The following is a 17,273-nucleotide window of genomic DNA, read 5'->3' as shown; positions in this document are numbered from 1 at the left end:
TAGGTAGTGTGTGCGGGGAGCAGGTGCAGGGTTAGGGATAATGTAGTGTAGGTAGTTTGTGCGGGGAGCAGGTGCAGGGTTAGGGATAATGTAGTGTAGGTAGTGTGTGCGGGGAGCAGGTGGAGGGTTAGGGATAATGTAGTGTAGGTAGTATGTGCGGGGAGCAGGTGCAGCGTTAGGGATAATGTAGTGTAGGTAGTTTGTGCGGGGAGCAGGTGCAGGGTTAGGGATAATGTAGTGTAGGTAGTGTGTGCGGGGAGCAGGTGGAGGGTTAGGGATAATGTAGTGTAGGTTGTATGTGCAGGGAGCAGGTGCAGGGTTAGGGATAATGTAGTGTAGGTAGTATGTGCAGGGAGCAGGTGCAGGGTTAGGGATAATGTAGTGTAGGTAGTGTGTGCGGCGAGTAGGTGCAGGGTTATGGATAATGTAGTGTAGGTAGTTTGTGCGGGGAGCAGGTGCAGGGTTAGGGATAATGTAGTGTAGGTAGTATGTGCGGGGAGCAGGTGCAGGGTTAGGGATAATGTAGTGTAGGTAGTGTGTGCGGGCAGCGGGTGCAGGGTTAGGGATAATGTAGTGTAGGTAGTGTGTGCGGGAGCAGGTACAGGGTTAGGGATAATGTACTGTAGGTAGTGTGTGCGGGGAGCGGGTGCAGGGTTAGGGATAATGTAGTGTAGGTAGTGTGTGCGGGCAGCGGGTGCAGGGTTAGGGATAATGTAGAGTAGGTAGTGTGTGCGGGGAGTAGGTGCAGGGTTAGGGATAATGTAGTGTAGGTGGTGAGTGCGGGGAGCAGGTGCAGGGTTAGGGGTAATGTAGAGTAGGTAGTATGTGCGGGGAGCTGGAGGAGGGTTAGGGATAATGTAGTGTAGGTAGTATGTGCGGGGAGTAGGTGCAGGGTTAGGGATAATGTAGTGTAGGTGGTATGTGCGGGGAGCAGGTGTAGGGTTATTGATAATGTAGTGTAGGTAGTGTGTGCAGGGAGCAGGTGCAGGGTTAGGGATAATGTAGTGTAGGTAGTATGTGCAGGGAGCAGGTGCAGGGTTAGGGATAATGTAGTGTAGGTAGTATGTGCAGGGAGCAGGTGCAGGGTTAGGGATAATGTAGTGTTGGTAGTGTGTGCGGGAGTAGGTGCAGGGTTATGGATAATGTAGTGTAGATAGTTTGTGCGGGGAGCAGGTGCAGGGTTAGGGATAATGTAGTGTAGGTAGTATGTGCGGGGAGCAGGTGCAGGGTTAGGGATAATGTAGTGTAGGTAGTGTGTGCGGGGAGCAGGTGCATGGTTAGGGATAATGTAGTGTAGGTAGTTTGTGCGGGGAGCAGGTGCAGGGTTAGGGATAATGTAGTGTAGGTAGTGTGTGCGGGGAGCAGGTGGAGGGTTAGGGATAATGTAGTGTAGGTAGTATGTGCGGGGAGCAGGTGCAGGGTTAGGGATAATGTAGTGTAGGTAGTTTGTGCGGGGAGCAGGTGCAGGGATAGGGATAATGTAGTGTAGGTAGTGTGTGCGGGGAGCAGGTGGAGGGTTAGGGATAATGTAGTGTAGGTAGTATGTGCAGGGAGCAGGTGCAGGGTTAGGGATAATGTAGTGTAGGTAGTATGTGCAGGGAGCAGGTGCAGGGTTAGGGATAATGTAGTGTAGTTAGGTTGTGCGGGGAGTAGGTGCAGGGTTATGGATAATGTAGTGTAGGTAGTTTGTGCGGGGAGCAGGTGCAGGGTTAGGGATAATGTAGTGTAGGTAGTATGTGCAGGGAGCAGGTGCAGGGTTAGGGATAATGTAGTGTAGGTAGTGTGTGCGGGGAGCAAGTGCAGTGTTAGGGATAATGTAGTGTAGGTAGTGTGTGCGGGGAGTAGGTGCTGGGTTAGGGATAATGTACTGTAGGTAGCATGTGCGGGGAGCAGGTGCAGGGTTAGGTTTAGTCTAGTGTAGGTAGTATGTGCGGGGAGCAGGTGCAGGGTGAGGGATAATGTAGTGTAGTTAGTGTGTGCGGGGAGCAGGTGCAGTGTTAGGGATAATGTAGTGTAGGTAGTGTGTGCGGGGAGCAGGTGTAGGGTTAGGGATAATGTAGTGTAGGTCGTGTGTGCGGGGAGCAGGTGCAGGGTTAGGGATAATGTAGTGTAGGTAGTGTGTGCGGGGAGCAGGTGCAGGGTTCGTTGTAGTGTAGTGTTTGTGGAGAACAGGTGCAGTGTCAGGGATACTGTAGTGTGTGCGGGGAGCAGGTGCAGGGTTAGTGATAATGTAGTGTAGGTAGTATGTGCGGGGAGCAGGTGTCGGGTTAGGGATAATGTAGTGTTGGTGGTATGTGCGGGGATTGGGTGCAGGGTTAGGGATAATGTAATGTAGGTAGTGTGTGCGGGGAGCAGGTGCAGGGTTAGGGATTATGTAGTGTAGGTAGTGTGTGCTGGGAGTAGGTGCAGGGTTAGGGATAATGTAGTGTAGGTGGTGTGTGCGGGGAGCAGGTGCAGGGTTAGGGATAATGTAGTGTAGGTGGTGTGTGCGGGGAGCAGGTGCAGGGTTTGGGGTAATGTAGTGTAGGTAGTTTGTGCGGGGAGCAGGTGCAGGGTTAGGGATAATGTAGTGTAGGTTGTGTGTGCAGGGAGCAGGTGCAGGGTTAGGGATTATGTAGTGCAGGTAGTGTGTGCGGGGAGCAGGTGCAGGGTTAGGGATAATGTAGTGTAGGTAGTGTGTGCGGGGAGCTGGTGCAGGGTTAGGGATAATGTAGTGTAGGTAGTGTGTGCGGGCAGCGGGTGCATGGTTAGGGATAATGTAGTGTATGTAGTGTGTGCGGGCAGCGGGTGCAGGGTTAGGGATAATGTAGTGTAGGTAGTGTGTGCGGGGAGCAGGTGCAGGGTTAGGGATAATGTAGTGTAGGTAGTGTGTGCGGGCAGCGGGTGCAGGGTTAGGGATAATGTAGTGTAGGTAGTATGTGCGGGGAGCAGGTGCAGGGTTAGGGATAATGTAGTGTAGGTAGTGTGTGCGGGGAGCAAGTGCAGTGTTAGGGATAATGTAGTGTAGGTAGTGTGTGCGGGGAGTAGGTGCTGGGTTAGGGATAATGTACTGTAGGTAGCATGTGCGGGGAGCAGGTGCAGGGTTAGGTTTAGTCTAGTGTAGGTAGTATGTGCGGGGAGCAGGTGCAGGGTGAGGGATAATGTAGTGTAGTTAGTGTGTGCGGGGAGCAGGTGCAGTGTTAGGGATAATGTAGTGTAGGTAGTGTGTGCGGGGAGCAGGTGTAGGGTTAGGGATAATGTAGTGTAGGTCGTGTGTGCGGGGAGCAGGTGCAGGGTTAGGGATAATGTAGTGTAGGTAGTGTGTGCGGGGAGCAGGTGCAGGGTTCGTTGTAGTGTAGTGTTTGTGGAGAACAGGTGCAGTGTCAGGGATACTGTAGTGTGTGCGGGGAGCAGGTGCAGGGTTAGTGATAATGTAGTGTAGGTAGTATGTGCGGGGAGCAGGTGTCGGGTTAGGGATAATGTAGTGTTGGTGGTATGTGCGGGGATTGGGTGCAGGGTTAGGGATAATGTAATGTAGGTAGTGTGTGCGGGGAGCAGGTGCAGGGTTAGGGATTATGTAGTGTAGGTAGTGTGTGCTGGGAGTAGGTGCAGGGTTAGGGATAATGTAGTGTAGGTGGTGTGTGCGGGGAGCAGGTGCAGGGTTAGGGATAATGTAGTGTAGGTGGTGTGTGCGGGGAGCAGGTGCAGGGTTTGGGGTAATGTAGTGTAGGTAGTTTGTGCGGGGAGCAGGTGCAGGGTTAGGGATAATGTAGTGTAGGTTGTGTGTGCAGGGAGCAGGTGCAGGGTTAGGGATTATGTAGTGCAGGTAGTGTGTGCGGGGAGCAGGTGCAGGGTTAGGGATAATGTAGTGTAGGTAGTGTGTGCGGGGAGCTGGTGCAGGGTTAGGGATAATGTAGTGTAGGTAGTGTGTGCGGGCAGCGGGTGCATGGTTAGGGATAATGTAGTGTATGTAGTGTGTGCGGGCAGCGGGTGCAGGGTTAGGGATAATGTAGTGTAGGTAGTGTGTGCGGGGAGCAGGTGCAGGGTTAGGGATAATGTAGTGTAGGTAGTGTGTGCGGGCAGCGGGTGCAGGGTTAGGGATAATGTAGTGTAGGTAGTGTGTGCGGGAGCAGGTGCAGGGTTAGGGATAATGTAGTGTAGGTAGTATGTGCGGGGAGCAGGTGCAGGGTTGAGAAACCGAAAGATTGCATAAGAAAAGAGGTGTTTTAAACCTCTAGGATGGGGGCAGGCATGTATGCAAATTACTTGTGGGAGTTAGCCTATGGCAAGCAGGGGCGGGTTTGTAACAGGAACATTATATAGTGGGATAAAAGTGTGGGCCAAAGCCTCTTTGTTCCAGATTCCTCCAGGACAGGGAAGTGCATTTTGTCAGTTGTCATTTTCCTTAATAAAACTCTCTTAGTGCTTCTCCTTCTTCTCTTCTTCTCTCCTCCTTTTCCTTATTGTATTTAGTCTCTTTTCATTTACTTCATATCATTGCTTTTACTTTTCCTTTCTGTCCTCAATCAGTGTCTTTTCTGATTTCTTGTTCTGCTGGGGGTGGGTGTAGCTATGTCCTGCCTAGTAATGAGCCTCCCCAGACCCTGGTCCCTGGCTCCACAGTGTCCCCATGTTATTAGGAGCTGCAGGTGTGGTTCCCCTATTGATAGTTCTATCCCCCCTCAGGCTGCAGCAGCTTTGTGGAAGGTGTGCCAGTGCGGGGGAGGGGTGCTTCCCTTTAGTCCTTAATGCCCCTGGTCAATATTATCTTTGTGGCTGCAATGGCCAGCACCATAGGCAAATGCAGGAGGGGTTTATGAGTGCCTTGCCTGAACCCCCCCTCAGTCCACACCATGATGACTACAATAGAAATAGCATATACTACTAAAGTTGCATGTTTTTTAGGATCCCCTCAGTGTCACAAATGAAATAACTAGCACTACAGTCCCTGTTGATCTTTTAAATGTGTCAGCCAGTAGAAAAAGTTAAAAAGCCAGTAATGAATATTGTTGTGCACCAACTAGATCTGGAAAACATGCACTGTACGGGGTGCACTGATATGGATCACCTATTGGATCAATTATTAATACTGGATAATACACCATCCAGTACATAGGGGGACCAATCTGTGCATCTGTTTCCAGGACAGTGCATGGTTTCTTTTTCTGCCCTCTCCCAGATTCCCCAACTTGCTCATATGATCTGTAAAGGAGCCGGCACATGAAATAAAAAGATTCAGCTCAGACAGGATGGCCCTACTTCTACATATAATTACTTACTGTGTTTGCTGGTCCTGTATATGCCAGAATTATATCATTCAGTACATTCGTATGATGTATTTTATAGATGGTCTAAGTGCTGATTATGCCCTCTTAATGGTAGAAAACAGTTGCAGCAAACAGTGTCAGTATTATGCTGGGCATTGAGGTATCATTGGGGGAATAGAATGCTTTAGTGATGCGTTATATGACAGTAAGGGGTAATGGCTTTGACACTGCTTTATTTATCTATAGCACCTAAGATCTAGCTTTTATCTCCTTTGAATCATTATTATCAGCCAATAGAGGAGATTGTATTATATACTGTATTCTGAGCATTTAACTTACAAAATAGACAGAATACATGTGCTACAGTGAATTTCTACAGGGTGCACAGCTTATTATTGCAATCACTGCCCCAAGCAGCTATCACCGGGAAGCTCCATTCTCAGCTATGCTCCTACTTCGACAAATATACATTGCTGGAGGTCACGCAGCCTTCGCGTCCTGCCTATGAGGGGTACAACGCGTGCAAAGCAGCTAGTTCAGTTCGTCAGGGCTAACAGCAGGCGTCTGGGGAAAATGCTTCGCCTTTAATAATTCCACATTAAAATGTCGTTTTCGTCACCTCTGCTTGCGATGTGGTGGCAATCACCCAGTTGCCAAGTGTTTCAAGGGGGGTGCCCAGCAGCAGCCTGCACAGCCAGCAAAAGGCACAAGTGCTAAGTAAAGTTCCATCCCCTGTCCGTGTCACAGCGATAGCAAAATGGTTGAGTTGGTACCCGGTTCTGCAGGACGCAGAATTTTCGTTAAAAGGCTTCAGTTTTGGTTTTCGTTTACCTATTTGCAGGGATGTCGACACATATTCGCCTAGAAATTTGAAGTCTGCCTTTGAATTGCCTCACATTCTTAGGGAAAAAGTGGCTGGCGAGGTTAGCGCAGGCGCATTGCTGGGCCTTTTGCAGAACCCCCATTAGGGATCTTGTGAATTCCCCGGTGGGAGTGGTTCCCAAGAAAATTCCAGGAAAATAAGGGCTCATGCAACATCTGTCTTATCCGCCAGGCTCATCAGTAAATTATGCCATACCAGTTGAGGTTTCCTCGGTGGTGTACCAGTCTTTTGACGATGCTTTGGACGTCATTAGGTGTTATGGTCCGGGCGCACTGATGGCTAAGATAGATGTTGAGTCAGCTTTTCGTCTACTTCCTTTGCACCCAGAGTCATTCCAGTTTATGGGTTTTTAGCTTGGACAACGGATATTGCATAGACAAATGCTTGCCTATGGGGTGTTCTGTGTCCTGTGCGTTTTTCGAGCATTTTAGCACCTTCCTACACTGCTGCGCGGAATTTATTTATTTAATTTTTGCGGTAGTCATGGAATAGCCCACTATCTCGATGACTTTCTGTGTGTCGGCCCTTCCGGTTCAGGCAGATGCAGTTATCTTTTGTTTTCTTTACGAGCGCTGTTTTTTCATTTGGAGTTCCCGTTGCTGTGGACAAAACGGAGGGCCCTTCCCCTTGTCATTCCTGGGTATCGAGATCTGTACCTCGGTGGGTTCTTGTCGCATTCCTCTCGATAAGCCTGTCATGTAATGCCATAGCGGAATGCACGGCTTCCAGTAGAATTACCCTGCGGCAGGCGCAATCCCTCCTGGGCCTGTAAAGTAATTCCAATGGGCAGAGCTTTTTCACGTAAATTGGAAAGGGCCACGGCTGGTGTCACTAACCGAGACATTTGCTACGTTTATCCTCAGAGATTAAGCAGGACCTCTCTGTCTGGGTCTCGTTTCTTCGGGATTTTAATGGCGTTCGGTTGTGGATGTCTCCAGCCGCTGACAATTTGCAGCTGCAGCTGTTCACCGACGCAGCAGGCACCACGGGGTTCGGATGTTACCTTGATGGCTCCTGGTGCGTTGGCCGTTGGCTGGAAGAATGGGTGGGAAAGGGTTTGACTAAGGACTTACTCCTTCTCAAACTCTTTCCCATAATGGTTTCCTTGGAAATCTGGGGGGAATGGTTACGCAATCGCAGCATCATTATCAGGTGTGACAACCTGGGCATGGTCCATGCGATACAATCAGCAACATGCGGCTTCCCTGCTGGTTTTGCGCTTGCTAGCGCAGCTGTGCTCACATGTTTGCGCTGTAACATCATGTTTAAGGCAAGACACGTTCCTGGGGTGGAGAATGAGATAGACGATGCGTTATCACGTTTCCAGTGGGCTAGGTCCCGATCTGTGGCCCTGGTGCTGACGTTGTGCTTTGCCCCTCTTATGTTTGGCAGGTGATCGAGCCGGCATGGAGGGCTAAGCAGAACAGTCTTTAGCCCCCTCCACGTTGCGAGCATATCGGCAGGCATGGAATGAATGGGAAGATTATTCCCGTAGCAGCAAACAGGCAGGTAAGAGTCAGCATCGTTCGATGCTTTCTTTTATTTGGAGTCTCCGTTTGGCTGGCAGATCCAGGGCTTCTGTTGCGCGCACTTTGGGGGGCATTGCATTTTATTGTAAATTGAAGGGCCAACCTGACTTTACTAAAAGTTTTCTGATAGTGAAGGCTTTAAAGGGTTGGGCACGGGTCTCCCGGCCAGTAGCTGACCGTAGGAGACCTGTGGACGCTCATCTGCTTCCGGCAGTATTAGGGGCGGTTCTTGGAGTGGCTCTTACTGCGTATGAGGCGGTCCTGATTCAAGTGGTGTTTTCGGAGGCTTTTCACGGCACCTTGAGGGTATCGGAGCTGGTGGCATCATCCAAATGGGTTGATGCCGCCATGCTCCTCTCGGATATCCTGGTCAGTGAGAGGTCTGTTCTCTCTAGGATTCGGCAGTCGAAGACCGACCAGACTGGTAGGGGTAGGTGGATCTCGTTGGGTCCATCTAGGGACGAACAGATCTGCCCCGTGGCACTAGCTATGCGGTATGAGTTATTGCGGCCGGATGTTCCTGGTTCATGACTCATGCATATGGACAGGACTCCGCTTACCAAATACCAGTTTGGTTGGTTTTTGAAGAGGTGTGTATCAGTTTTAGGCCTCCCGCCTCAAGATTTTGGTACACACTCGTTTCTGATCGGAGCCGCAACTTCGGCGGCAGCTGCGGGTTTCTCGGCATCAGAAATTAAGGCCCTAGGACATTGGAAATCGGATAGTTATAAAGGTTACATTCGACCTAGGCATGAAGGCCCTTTGTTTAAAGTCATTTCACAGTCTGTTCCGGTTACGTTTATATTTTATGCTTGCCTGGTTTTTGTCTTGTCTCATGTACTGTCCTGTCTTGTCTGTTACCCCTGTCCGTCCTACTCGGGATTAGCTACTCGCCATTGCTGGCAATGGGAGTCTTGAGGGATTTTACAATTTTTACCTGAACTGACGGATTCAATTCGGCTATTCTCAATCATTTAATTAGGCCATAGTCCATCCCTCAGCAGGTTTTTATTTTACCTCTTGCCGAGTTCACCTGTTTTTTCCCAATTCCCCCCCACCCATTCTTCCCCTTTGTGTCTTCTGTTTGTCTCAGCCACTTCAAATAGTAAAGTCGGCGACCAATAGAAAATTTTTCTTTTTGGCAGATACTCACTTATGTTCTATCAGATCCCACTAATACACCATAAAATTTTATTGTTTTATGACAATTACTAATTTTTTATTTACTGCTTTCCTCCACCTTTAGGATTGCTCTTTGACACGCAGGACATTTGGGTTATAGGCCACTCATATGTTTTCTGGGCTGCTAGGTTTGAGTTCAGATCAAGCTCCAATTTTTGAATATTCAGCTAGGGTCCGTTGGATAGGTTCCAGAGGTATGAGATGGCATTCCTTTTGTCCTAAACTGTTAGAGTATGCAAGGCTTTTTGGTAGGCCACGTATTTTGGTGGCTTATTTAGGAGGCAACGACTTAGGGCAGAGGTCCACTGTAGAATTACGAGTTGATATTGTCAACGATTTGGCGAGGGTGCTATCGGCCTGGCCCTTGTGTAAATTAATTTGGTCTTGCATTGTACCTCGACAGGTCTGGCGTGGGGTTAGGAGTTTTCCTGCTAATGACGAAGCTAGGAAGAAACTTAATTTCGCAGTTGCCAAATTTGTGATGGCCAATTATGGCCGTTTCATTTACCATAATAACATTCAATTTCGATTTAGTTATATGTATAGACCTGATGGAGTTCATTTAACAGAGGAGGGTGTGTCATTGTTTATTGGGGATCTTTTTGAGGAGTTGGCGTTATTGGGGTAGTACTTGGTATGGTGGCGGTGCGGCGGTTCTATAAGCTGAACCTTGCTGTGGCGGGAAAGAACGGCAGGTCGCCAGTCCGGGTGCAATTATGATTTAAGGGCGCTCCCTTCGTTGACTGGTAGTTGGCTGTACCAACCTAACGGGGGGCAGTATCACCACCTAAACGGGTGGGAAGTCAAGATGGGGGTGAGCGTTACCTTTTGTTGATGATATGAGTTACATGGTTATGTGTATGCACTCTGGGCGATCTACGCCTGCTATGCCTTTTGTTGTTTGTGTGTGGGCATAGCAGATCTGGCTGATTTCTGGCCGTCCTTTCTTTGCCACCATACATCCTTAAATAAATAATAATTATTATTATTGCTCCAATAAATCGCCATCAAGTTATCTGCCAAATCCACGTCTCAGTGTCTTTATTTTATGTTAGTATGATAAGTGGTTTGCACACATGACAACACCTCATCCGATAGAAGGTTTAAGGGATAATGTAGTGTAGGTAGTGTGTGCGGGCAGCGGGTGCAGGGTTAGGGATAATGTAGTGTAGGTAGTGTGTGCTGGAGCAGGTACAGGGTTAGGGATAATGTACTGTAGGTAGTGTGTGCGGGGAGCAGGTGCAGGGTTAGGGATAATGTAGTGTAGGTAGTGTGTGCGGGCAGCGGGTGCAGGGTTAGGGATAATGTAGAGTAGGTAGTGTGTGCGGGGAGCAGGTGCAGGGTTAGGGATAATGTAGTGTAGGTAGTGTGCGCGGGGAGCAGGTGCAGGGTTAGGGATAATGTAGTGTAGTTAGTGTGTGCGGGGAGCAGGTGCAGGGTTAGGGATAATGTAGCGTTGGTAGTATGTGCGGGGAGCAGGTGCAGGGTTAGGGATAATGTAGTGTAAGTAGTGTGTGCGGGAGCAGGTGCAGGGTTAGGGATAATGTAGTGTAGGTGGTGAGTGCGGGGAGCAGGTGCAGGGTTAGGGGTAATGTACTGTAGGTAGTATGTGCGGGGAGCAGGTGCAGGGTTAGGGATAATGTAGTGTAGGTAGTTTGTGCGGGGAGCAGGTGCAGGGTTAGGGATAATGTAGTGTAGGTAGTGTGTGCGGGGAGCAGGAGGAGGGTTAGGGATAATGTAGTGTAGGTAGTATGTGCGGGGAGTAGGTGCAGGGTTAGGGATAATGTAGTGTAGGTAGTTTGTGCGGGGAGCAGGTGCAGGGTTAGGGATAATGTAGTGTAGGTAGTATGTGCAGGGAGCAGGAGCAGGGTTAGGGATAATGTAGTGTAGGTAGTGTGTGCGGGGAGTAGGTGCAGGTTTAGGGATAATGTAGTGTAGGTAGTGTGTGCGGGGAGCAAGTGCAGTGTTAGGGATAATGTAGTGTAGGTAGTGTGTGCGGGGAGCAGGTGCTGGGTTAGGGATAATGTACTGTAGGTAGCATGTGCGGGGAGCAGGTGCAGGGTTAGGTTTAGTCTATTGTAGGTAGTATGTGCGGGGAGCAGGTGCAGGGTGAGGGATAATGTAGTGTAGTTAGTGTGTGCGGGGAGCAGGTGCAGTGTTAGGGATAATGTAGTGTAGGTAGTGTGTGCGGGGAGCAGGTGTAGGGTTAGGGATAATGTAGTGTAGGTAGGGTGTGCGGGGAGCAGGTGCAGGGTTAGGGATAATGTAGTGTAGGTAGTGTGTGCGGGGAGCAGGTGCAGGGTTCGTTGTAGTGTAGTGTTTGTGGAGAACAGGTGCAGTGTCAGGGATACTGTAGTGTGTGCGGGGAGCAGGTGCAGGGTTAGTGATAATGTAGTGTAGGTAGTATGTGCGGGGAGCAGGTGTCGGGTTAGGGATAATGTAGTGTAGGTGGTATGTGCCGGCATTGGGTGCAGGGTTAGGGATAATGTAATGTAGGTAGTGTGTGCGGGGAGCAGGTGCAGGGTTAGGGATTATGTGTTGTAGGTAGTGTGTGCGGGGAGTAGGTGCAGGGTTAGGGATAATGTAGTGTAGGTGGTGTGTGCGGGGAGCAGGTGCAGGGTTAGGGATAATGTAGTGTAGGTGGTGTGTGCGGGGAGCAGGTGCAGGGTTTGGGGTAATGTAGTGTAGGTAGATTGTGCGGGGAGCAGGTGCAGGGTTAGGGATAATGTAGTGTAGGTAGTGTGTGCGGGGAGCAGGTGCAGGGTTAGGGATTATGTAGTGCAGGTAGTGTGTGCGGGGAGCAGGTGCAGGGTTAGGGATAATGTAGTGTAGGTAGTGTGTGCGGGGAGCAGGGGCAGGGTTAGGGATAATGTAGTGCAGGTAGTGTGTGCGGGCAGCGGGTGCAGGGTTAGGGATAATGTAGTGTAGGTAGTGTGTGCGGGCAGCGGGTGCAGGGTTAGGGATAATGTAGTGTAGGTAGTGTGTGCGGGGAGCAGGTGCAGGGTTAGGGATAATGTAGTGTAGGTAGTGTGTGCGGGCAGCGGGTGCAGGGTTAGGGATAATGTAGTGTAGGTAGTGTGTGCGGGAGCAGGTGCAGGGTTAGGGATAATGTAGTGTAGTTAGTGTGTGCGGGGAGCAGGTGCAGGGTTAGGGATAATGTAGTGTTGGTAGTATGTGCGGGGAGCAGGTGCAGGGTTAGGGATAATGTAGTGTAGGTAGTGTGTGCGGGAGCAGGTGCAGGGTTAGGGATAATGTAGTGTAGGTAGTGTGTGCGGGGAGTAGGTGCAGGGTTAGGGATAATGTAGTGTAGGTGGTGAGTGCGGGGAGCAGGTGCAGGGTTAGGGGTAATGTAGTGTAGGTAGTATGTGCGGGGAGCAGGTGCAGGGTTAGGGATAATGTAGTGTAGGTAGTTTGTGCGGGGAGCAGGTGCAGGGTTAGGGATAATGTAGTGTAGGTAGTGTGTGCGGGGAGCAGGAGGAGGGTTAGGGATAATGTAGTGTAGGTAGTATGTGCGGGGAGTAGGTGCAGGGTTAGGGATAATGTAGTGTAGGTAGTGTGTGCGGGGAGTAGGTGCAGGGTTATGGATAATGTAGTGTAGATAGTTTGTGCGGGGAGCAGGTGCAGGGTTAGGGATAATGTAGTGTAGGTAGTATGTGCAGGGAGCAGGTGCAGGGTTAGGGATAATGTAGTGTAGGTAGTGTGTGCGGGGAGCAGGTGCAGGGTTAGGGATAATGTAGTGTAGGTAGTTTGTGCGGGGAGCAGGTGCAGGGTTAGGGATAATGTAGTGTAGGTAGTGTGTGCGGGGAGAAAGTGGAGGGTTAGGGATAATGTAGTGTAGGTAGTATGTGCGGGGAGCAGGTGCAGGGTTAGGGATAATGTAGTGTAGGTAGTATGTGCAGGGAGCAGGTGCAGGGTTAGGGATAATGTAGTGTAGGTAGTGTGTGCGGGGAGTAGGTGCAGGGTTATGGATAATGTAGTGTAGGTAGTTTGTGCGGGGAGCAGGTGCAGGGTTAGGGATAATGTAGTGTAGGTAGTATGTGCAGGGAGCAGGTGCAGGGTTAGGGATAATGTAGTGTAGGTAGTGTGTGCGGGGAGCAAGTGCAGTGTTAGGGATAATGTAGTGTTGGTAGTGTGTGCAGGGAGTAGGTGCTGGGTTAGGGATAATGTACTGTAGGTAGCATGTGCTGGGAGCAGGTGCAGGGTTAGGTTTAGTCTAGTGTAGGTAGTATGTGCGGGGAGCAGGTGCAGGGTGAGGGATAATGTAGTGTAGTTAGTGTGTGCGGGGAGCAGGTGCAGTGTTAGGGATAATGTAGTGTAGGTAGTGTGTGCGGGGAGCAGGTGTAGGGTTAGGGATAATGTATTGTAGGTAGTGTGTGCGGGGAGCAGGTGCAGGGTTAGAGATAATGTAGTGTAGGTAGTGTGTGCGGGGAGCAGGTGCAGGGTTCGTTGTAGTGTAGTGTTTGTGGAGAACAGGTGCAGTGTCAGGGATACTGTAGTGTGTGCGGGGAGCAGGTGCAGGGTTAGTGATAATGTAGTGTAGGTAGTATGTGCGGGGAGCAGGTGTCGGGTTAGGGATAATGTAGTGTAGGTGGTATGTGCGGGGATTGGGTGCAGGGTTAGGGATAATGTATTGTAGGTAGTGTGTGCGGGGAGCAGGTGCAGGGTTAGGGATTATGTAGTGTAGGTAGTGTGTGCGGGGAGTAGGTGCAGGGTTAGGGATAATGTAGTGTAGGTGGTGTGTGCGGGGAGCAGGTGCAGGGTTAGGGATAATGTAGTGTAGGTGGTGTGTGCGGGGAGCAGGTGCAGGGTTTGGGGTAATGTAGTGTAGGTAGTTTGTGCGGGGAGCAGGTGCAGGGTTAGGGATAATGTAGTGTAGGTTGTGTGTGCAGGGAGCAGGTGCAGGGTTAGGGATTATGTAGTGAAGTAGTGTGTGCGGGGAGCAGGTGCAGGGTTAGGGATAATGTAGTGTAGGTAGTGTGTGCGGGGAGCTGGTGCAGGGTTAGGGATAATGTAGTGTAGGTAGTGTGTGCGGGCAGCGGGTGCATGGTTTGGGATAATGTAGTGTAGGTAGTGTGTGCGGGGAGCAGGTGCAGGGTTAGGGATAATGTAGTGTAGGTAGTGTGTGCGGGAGCAGGTGCAGGGTTAGGGATAATGTAGTGTAGGTAGTATGTGCGGGGAGCAGGTGCAGGGTTAGGGATAATGTAGTGTAGGTAGTGTGTGCGGGCAGCGGGTGCAGGGTTAGGGATAATGTAGTGTAGGTAGTGTGTGCGGGAGCAGGTACAGGGTTAGGGATAATGTACTGTAGGTAGTGTGTGCGGGGAGCAGGTGCAGGGTTAGGGATAATGTAGTGTAGGTAGTGTGTGCGGGCAGCGGGTGCAGGGTTAGGGATAATGTAGAGTAGGTAGTGTGTGCGGGGAGCAGGTGCAGGGTTAGGGATAATGTAGTGTAGGTAGTGTGTGCGGGGAGCAGGTGCAGGGTTAGGGATAATGTAGTGTAGTTAGTGTGTGCGGGGAGCAGGTGCAGGGTTAGGGATAATGTAGTGTTGGTAGTATGTGCGGGGAGCAGGTGCAGGGTTAGGGATAATGTAGTGTAGGTAGTGTGTGCGGGAGCAGGTGCAGGGTTAATGATAATGTAGTGTAGGTAGTGTGTGCGGGGAGTAGGTTCAGGGTTAGGGATAATGTAGTGTAGGTGGTGAGTGCGGGGAGCAGGTGCAGGGTTAGGGGTAATGTAGTGTAGGTAGTATGTGCGGGGAGCAGGTGCAGGGTTAGGGATAATGTAGTGTAGGTAGTTTGTGCGGGGAGCAGGTGCAGGGTTAGGGATAATGTAGTGTAGGTAGTGTGTGCGGGGAGCAGGAGGAGGGTTAGGGATAATGTAGTGTAGGTAGTATGTGCGGGGAGTAGGTGCAGGGTTAGGGATAATGTAGTGTAGGTGGTATGTGCGGGGAGCAGGTGTAGGGTTATTGATAATGTAGTGTAGGTAGTGTGTGCAGGGAGCAGGTGCAGGGTTAGGGATAATGTAGTGTAGGTAGTATGTGCAGGGAGCAGGTGCAGGGTTAGGGATAATGTAGTGTAGGTAGTATGTGCAGGGAGCAGGTGCAGGGTTAGGGATAATGTAGTGTAGGTAGTGTGTGCGGGGAGTAGGTGCAGGGTTATGGATAATGTAGTGTAGGTAGTTTGTGCGGGGAGCAGGTGCAGGGTTAGGGATAATGTAGTGTAGGTAGTATGTGCAGGGAGCAGGAGCAGGGTTAGGGATAATGTAGTGTAGGTAGTGTGTGTGGGGAGTAGGTGCAGGGTTAGGGATAATGTAGTGTAGGTAGTGTGTGCGGGGAGCAAGTGCAGTGTTAGGGATAATGTAGTGTAGGTAGTGTGTGCGGGGAGCAGGTGCTGGGTTAGGGATAATGTACTGTAGGTAGCATGTGCGGGGAGCAGGTGCAGGGTTAGGTTTAGTCTAGTGTAGGTAGTATGTGCGGGGAGCAGGTGCAGGGTGAGGGATAATGTAGTGTAGTTAGTGTGTGCGGGGAGCAGGTGCAGTGTTAGGGATAATGTAGTGTAGGTAGTGTGTGCGGGGAGCAGGTGTAGGGTTAGGGATAATGTAGTGTAGGTAGTGTGTGCGGGGAGCAGGTGCAGGGTTAGGGATAATGTAGTGTAGGTAGTGTGTGCGGGGAGCAGGTGCAGGGTTCGTTGTAGTGTAGTGTTTGTGGAGAACAGGTGCAGTGTCAGGGATACTGTAGTGTGTGCGGGGAGCAGGTGCAGGGTTAGTGATAATGTAGTGTAGGTAGTATGTGCCGGGAGCAGGTGTCGGGTTAGGGATAATGTAGTGTAGGTGGTATGTGCGGGCATTGGGTGCAGGGTTAGGGATAATGTAATGTAGGTAGTGTGTGCGGGGAGCAGGTGCAGGGTTAGGGATTATGTAGTGTAGGTAGTGTGTGCGGGGAGTAGGTGCAGGGTTAGGGATAATGTAGTGTAGGTGGTGTGTGCGGGGAGCAGGTGCAGGTTTAGGGATAATGTAGTGTAGGTGGTGTGTGCGGGGAGCAGGTGCAGGGTTTGGGGTAATGTAGTGTAGGTAGATTGTGCGGGGAGCAGGTGCAGGGTTAGGGATAATGTAGTGTAGGTAGTGTGTGCGGGGAGCAGGTGCAGGGTTAGGGATTATGTAGTGCAGGTAGTGTGTGCGGGGAGCAGGTGCAGGGTTAGGGATAATGTAGTGTAGGTAGTGTGTGCGGGGAGCAGGTGCAGGGTTAGGGATAATGTAGTGCAGGTAGTGTGTGCGGGCAGCGGGTGCAGGGTTAGGGATAATGTAGTGTAGGTAGTGTGTGCGGGCAGCGGGTGCAGGGTTAGGGATAATGTAGTGTAGGTAGTGTGTGCGGGGAGCAGGTGCAGAGTTAGGGATAATGTAGTTTAGGTAGTGTGTGCGGGCAGCGGGTGCAGGGTTAGGGATAATGTAGTGTAGGTAGTGTGTGCGGGAGCAGGTGCAGGGTTAGGGATAATGTAGTGTAGGTAGTGTGTGCGGGAGCAGGTGCAGGGTTAGGGATAATGTAGTGTAGGTAGTGTGTGCGGGGAGTAGGTGCAGGGTTAGGGATAATGTAGTGTAGTAAGTGTGTGCGGGGAGCAGGTGCAGTGTTAGGGATAATGTAGTGTAGGTAGTATGTTCGGTGAGCAGTTGCAGAGTTAGGGATAATGTAGTGTATGTAGTATGTGCGGTGAGCAGTTGCAGGGTAAGGGATAATGTAGTGTAGGTAGTATGTGCGGGGAGCAGGTGCAGGGTTAGGGATAATGTAGTGTAGGTAGTGTGTGCGGGGAGCAGGTGCAGTGTTAGGGATCATGTAGTGTAGGTAGTATGTGCAGGGAGCATGTGCAGTGTTAGGGATAATGTAGTGTAGGTAGCATGTGCGGGGAGCAGGTGCAGGGTTAGGGATAATGTAGTGTAGGTAGTATGTGCCGGGAGCAGGTGCAGGGTTAGGGATAATGTAGTGTAGTAAGTGTGTGCGGGGAGCAGGTGCAGTGTTAGGGATAATGTAGTGTAGGTAGTATGTTCGGTGAGCAGTTGCAGGGTTAGGGATAATGTAGTGTAGGTAGTATGTGCGGTGAGCAGTTGCAGGGTAAGGGATAATGTAGTGCAGGTAGTATGTGCGGGGAGCAGGTGCAGGGTTAGGGATAATGTAGTGTAGGTAGTGTGTGCGGGGAGCAGGTGCAGTGTTAGGGATCATGTAGTGTAGGTAGTATGTGCAGGGAGCATGTGCAGTGTTAGGGATAGTGTAGTGTAGGTAGTGTGTGCGGGGAGGAGGAGCAGGTTTAGGGATAATGTAGTGTAGGTAGTGTATGCGGGGAGCAGGTGCAGGGTTAGGGATAATGTAGTGTAGGTAGTGTGTGCGGGGAGCAGGTACAGGGTTAGGGATAATGTAGTGTAGGTAGTGTGTGCGGGGAGCAGGTGCAGGGC

The sequence above is a fragment of the Taudactylus pleione genome, unplaced genomic scaffold, assembly GCF_031769625.1.
Source record: "Taudactylus pleione unplaced genomic scaffold, aTauple2 ptg000161l, whole genome shotgun sequence".
Lineage (NCBI taxonomy): Eukaryota > Metazoa > Chordata > Amphibia > Anura > Myobatrachidae > Taudactylus > Taudactylus pleione.
This window is presented reverse-complemented; position numbering follows the sequence as displayed.